Below are 5,686 nucleotides of genomic sequence, written 5' to 3'. Positions count from 1 at the left end.
AAATGGGTGTTCTCCATCAAACACAAAGCAGATGGCTCAATAGACCGATACAAAGCTCGGCTAGTAGCTAAAGGCTACACGCAGACATACGGTGTAGATTATCAAGAGACCTTCTCACCAGTGGCAAAATTAAACACGGTTAGAGTACTGTTGTCTATTGCAGCAAACCATGATTGGCCATTGCACCAGTTTGACGTGAAAAACGCCTTCCTCCATGGTGATCTTGAGGAAGAAGTTTACATGGATGTTCCACCGGGCTACGCAGCAAACTCTAAGTCTAAAGTGGTATGTAAATTACAAAGGGCACTGTATGGTTTAAAACAATCACCAAGAGCATGGTTTGGGCGATTTAGCTTGGCAATGAAGAAGTATGGTTACAACCAGAGTAACTCAGACCATACACTGTTTTTTAAAACGTCAACTGGGCAAGGTCACAGCTTTAATAATCTATGTAGATGATATGATTATTACAGGCAATGACATAGAAGAAATATCAAGACTCCAAAAGCTCTTGGCGACAGAATTCGAAATGAAGGACCTAGGAGGACTTAAATATTTTCTGGGAATTGAGGTTGCTAGATCAAAACAAGGTATATTTCTTTCCCAACGGAAATATATCTTAGACCTACTATCGGAGGTGGGACTACTAGAATGTAAGCCCGCAGACACACCAATTGTCCAGAACCATAAACTTGGAGAATATCCAGACCAAGTGCCCACAAACAAAGAGAGATACCAAAGATTAGTAGGGAAACTTATATATCTCTCTCATACTCGCCCAGATATTGCTTATGCCGTGAGCATGGTAAGCCAATTCATGCATTGCCCTAGTGAGGATCACATGGATGCAGTGATCAGAATTCTTCGATACTTAAAGTCATCTCCAGGAAAAGGGCTCATGTTCTCCAGGAATGATCATCTTAGAGTTGAGGGATACACAGACGCTGATTGGGCAGGAAACATATTAGACAGAAAATCCACCTCAGGGTACTTCACGTTCGTCGGTGGGAACCTGGTTACATGGAGAAGCAAGAAGCAAAACTTGGTGGCCTTGTCAAGTGCTGAAGCTGAATTTAGAGGGATGGCTAAGGGTCTTTGTGAGCTTCTCTGGCTTAAAAGACTATTAACAGAAATTGGGTTTGCCCCAAACAATGAGATGAATCTATTTTGTGACAATAAGGCGGCAATTGCTATTTCACACAACCCTGTCCAACATGATCGAACCAAACACGTGGAGGTAGATCGACATTTCATTAAACATAATCTTGAGACCAAGATAATCCGTTTTCCGTTTATCAAGTCCGAGGATCAATTGGCAGATGTACTTACAAAGGCTGTGTGCGGCAAGGTGTTTCACAACTCACTGGACAAGTTGGGCATCAGAGACTTGTATGCACCAACTTGAGGGGGAGTGTTAGCGTGAGTTGTCATCCGGAATTATTATGGGAAGAAAGATCCTGGATTGCCAATCACTACGTATAAGGATTGATTGGCAATCTCCCATATAAGAATGAGATCCTTTATTCTTGCCTTGAAATTAGCTTAGCCGAGAATAGGTTCAATTGTAATGCTATTTATACATGATTATTCAATGTAAAGAGATGTGAAAAAAAAATATATACAGAATTCTTCCTCTGTTTTTTGTCAATTAATTCCTTTTTTGCTCGATCAATCCCAAAACATTACAAAATGATCCATATTGGATTCATGGCCAAAGCTTGAGAATCTCAGGTGTTATAGTGTTAGGCCCTTAATAATTGGGACGAGAATGCAGCTTATATTTCAAAACTAAGAAGCAACAATGTAAAAGCAAACGTTAAAGTCTCAAGCATACACAAACCTAGCTAGCAAACATTCTTAACTAATTATTTAGGCAAAGCTGCCTGGGAGAGTGAACTGGAAACAAGTACACGCAAACCTAGCATCCAAAAATCAAAAAGAGTCCGCAAGATATATTCCGAAAATAAGAAGTGACAATGTAAAAGCAGATGTTAAAGTCACAAGTATACGCAAACCTAGCGAACATTCTTGACTAATTATTTAGGCAAAGTTGCTTGGGAGTGAACTGAAAACAAGTAAACGCAAGCCTAGCATTCATAAATCAAAAAGAGTCCACAAGATATATTCCGAAAATAAGAAGTGACAGTGTAAAAGCAGATGTTAAAGTCACAAGTATACGCAAACCTAGCAAACATTCTTAACTAATTATTTAGGCAAAGTTGCCTGGAAATGAAATGGAAATAAGTACACGCAAACCTAGAATCCAAAAATCAAAAAGAGTACGCAAGATATATTCTGAAAATAAGATGTGATACTACAAAAATTTCAACATTTAATGATATTTTTAGAAAATGTCATTAAAATGAGACATCTTTTTTTTTCTTTTAAGAAAAAAAACTGTTCAAACGTCATCATTCATAAAATAATGACGTTTGAATAGTGTTACTATTCACTTGTCACTATTCATGTGCGAATAACGCACAAATAGTGATGTGTGAGTAGTGTTACTGTTCTCACGTCACTATTTGCATGCGAATACTAGTGCCTTGTGAACAGTAAAATGTCTCAAAATTTGAAAATATTGGCGCTCATAGTTTGCATTAAAAACAACCACGTACTCATATCCCAAAACATCAAAAAATTTTCACTTACACACATACACATAAATCGTTCTTTTTTTTTTTTAAAAAAAGAAATACAAGTGGCTACCGGTAGCCACCCATGGGGTAGGGGTGGCTGTCGCCACCTCCAACCACCTCTAGGGTGGCTTGCGGCCACCTGTGAGGTCGGGGGTGGCCTTTCGGGCCAACCCAAAGTAGATTGGGGATGACCCGAAGTCCACCCCCAACCTCAGGGGTGGCCCGCAAGCCACCCTCAAGGCTAGGGGTGCCCTTCGGGCCACCCCCCAACCCCCAACGATGGGTGGTGGCGGCCACACCCTCTATATAATTTGATTTTGATAAGAAAATTAATTTGATTTTTTTGTTTATATATATATATATATAATTGATTTATTATTATAATTATTTTTTTGTATAATTTTTTAAAGGGTTGCGACATGTGAACAGTAAAAACGTCACTTTCTAGATGGTGACATGCACTGTACACACGTCACATTCTCAAAGGTGACATGTGAATAGTGAAAACAGCACCTTTTAGAAGGTGATGTGCACTGTTCACACGTCACCTTCTATAAGGTGCCGTTTTGTTGAAAATGTAGCAATTTCCCGCTGTTTTCACTGTGCAAACAACAATAGCCTAAATTCCAGCTTATGCACTTATTGTCATTTTTAAAAAGTTACTATTTGAATGTCATCAACTTAATAATGATGTTTTTTTGGGCAAAAAACATCATTATCTATAGTCATTAATACTGGGAATTTTTGTAGTGTGACAATGTAAAAGGAAACATTAAAGTCACAAGCATACGCAAACTTAGCAAATGTTCTTAACTGATTGTTTGCGCAATGCTGCCTGAAAGTGAAGTGGAAACAAGCATTCGCAAACCTAGCATCCAAAAATCAAAAGGAGTCTTCAGGATTCCTCAAGTAGTAAGCAACAATTTAAAAACAAACGTTAAAATCACAAAAGTGTTAGTATTTGATGCCTGCCTCCTTCCCATCACACAAAAAAGGCAGCGAGAAAACTGTCTCAAAAACGACCGGAAAAATTGGGATTTGGATGAGCATATATGTGCGGTAGTTTTGTTTTTTTTTCAAGAAAGTTAAAAAATGGTTGAAAAAGAAAAAAATTTAGTAGGTAAAGAAAGAAAACCAAATTATACTAACAAAAAAACCAATGTAATTCTCTTTCCTTTTCAAGAATAATGAAAGTAGGTAAAGAAAGAATAAAGTAAAAAAATTTAAATAAAATAGTACAAATAAATAATTAAAAAAAAAATTGATTCATTAACTAGAATTTATATGAATTAGTTTATTGAACTATTTTTGACTCACACGTACAAACTCTCAAGCAACATGTTTTCATTAGACAGGTTTGAGCAAAATTATCTAAATACTCATTTTTTAGTCTTCTTACTGATGAGGTCTTTCAAACCCCATAGTTTGATTTTCAGTTGTGAATTTTTAAGGATTGAAAGTCTAAAATTAAGAAACAGAAAACTATACGATTTTAAAAAAACAAGTCTATACATCACCCAGCTCTCATCCATCTCTTATCTCTCCCGTTCTCATGTAGCATGGTCCCTCAACTATACAACTTTTCGGGATCCGTTTTCTGTACTTTGTTTTCCAAATCCCAATTTTTTCTTGTCCCTCTTAATTAGACAGTTTTTGGGTTGCTTTTTTTTTGAGAATTTGGCTTGTGTGTTGTAGTTTTAAGTTTTAACTATATAGCACTTATGCTATGCTGTAATAAAAACTAAAGGCTTAGATTTTATATCATCTCATCAAGTATAGACGACGTCGCAAAGGCACTGCACTGTCTACTTCTTTTCAATCCAAAATTTCTTTCATTCTGCTTTCTCCAAAGAGAGAATCTTTAACAGAAAAAAAAAAACATAAATAAATAAATAAATGTAGAGGTTAAAGGGGAGGAGAGGAAAAACATTTGAGATTGACTAGTTAATTCCTTTTTTGCTCGATCAATCTCAAAACATTAATTACAAAAGAATGAATATTGGATTCATGGCCAAACCTTGAGAATCTCGGGTGTTATAGTGTTAGCCCTTAATTGGGACGAGAATACAGCTTAATTTCAAAAATAAGAAGCAAACGTTAAAGTCTCAATTAAGCATACACAAACCTAGCAAACATTCTAAACTAATTATTTAGGGAAAGCTGCCAGCTGGGAGAGTGAACTGGAAACAAGTACACGCAAACCTAGCATCCAAAAATAAAAAAAGAGTACTCCCCAAGATATATTCTGAAAATAAGAAGTGACAATGTAAAAGCAGATGTTAAAGTCACAAGTATACGCAAAACTATCAAACATTCTTAACTAATTATTTAGGCAAAGTTGCCTGGAAATGAAATGGAAATAAGTACACGCAAACCTAGCATCCAAAAATCATAAAGAGTCCGTAAGATATATTCTGAAAATGAGAAGCAACAATGTAAAAGCAAACATTAAAGTCACAAGCCTACGCAAACCTAGCGAATGTTCTTAACTGATTGCTTACGCAAAGTTGCCTGGAAACAAGTATACGCAAACCAAGCAACCAAAAATCAAAAGAGTCCGCAGAATTGCACAACTAGTATGCAACATTTTAAAAACAAACGTTAATATCACAAAAGTGTTACTATTGGATGCCTGGTGCCATACGTTTTTCTTTTCTTTTCTATAAAGGATGGTAAAGGGGCTGGTGGGCTTTGTATAAATTTGTTTGTTGTTCTCAGGGATTGCCATTCTTGTGGTGTTTGGAGGGTTGGTTATACGTGCATGGCATTAAGTGCGGTTCCAGTTACGGTATGAGTCAAAGTATTTATTAAGTATTTATTTGTTATTAAATTAAACTTCTGAGATATCTGCTGATTTAATATGTTATAATGTCTCATGTTAGAATCCTGATTGTAAAGTTTATTTTATTTAACAATTTTATGTTTTGTATTACATTCTTTTCTCTCAGTAAAATTTGTACAAAAGAGAATTAAAAAAAAATCAAAATGGGGTGGCGTAACAATATAATAAAATATTATTTTTTAGTTTAAAAATAAATAAAAATTAA

Source organism: Corylus avellana, chromosome ca2 (assembly GCF_901000735.1).
Source record: "Corylus avellana chromosome ca2, CavTom2PMs-1.0".
Lineage (NCBI taxonomy): Eukaryota > Viridiplantae > Streptophyta > Magnoliopsida > Fagales > Betulaceae > Corylus > Corylus avellana.
The sequence above is the reverse complement of the archived record's forward strand: the minus strand, read 5'-3'. Positions refer to the sequence as shown.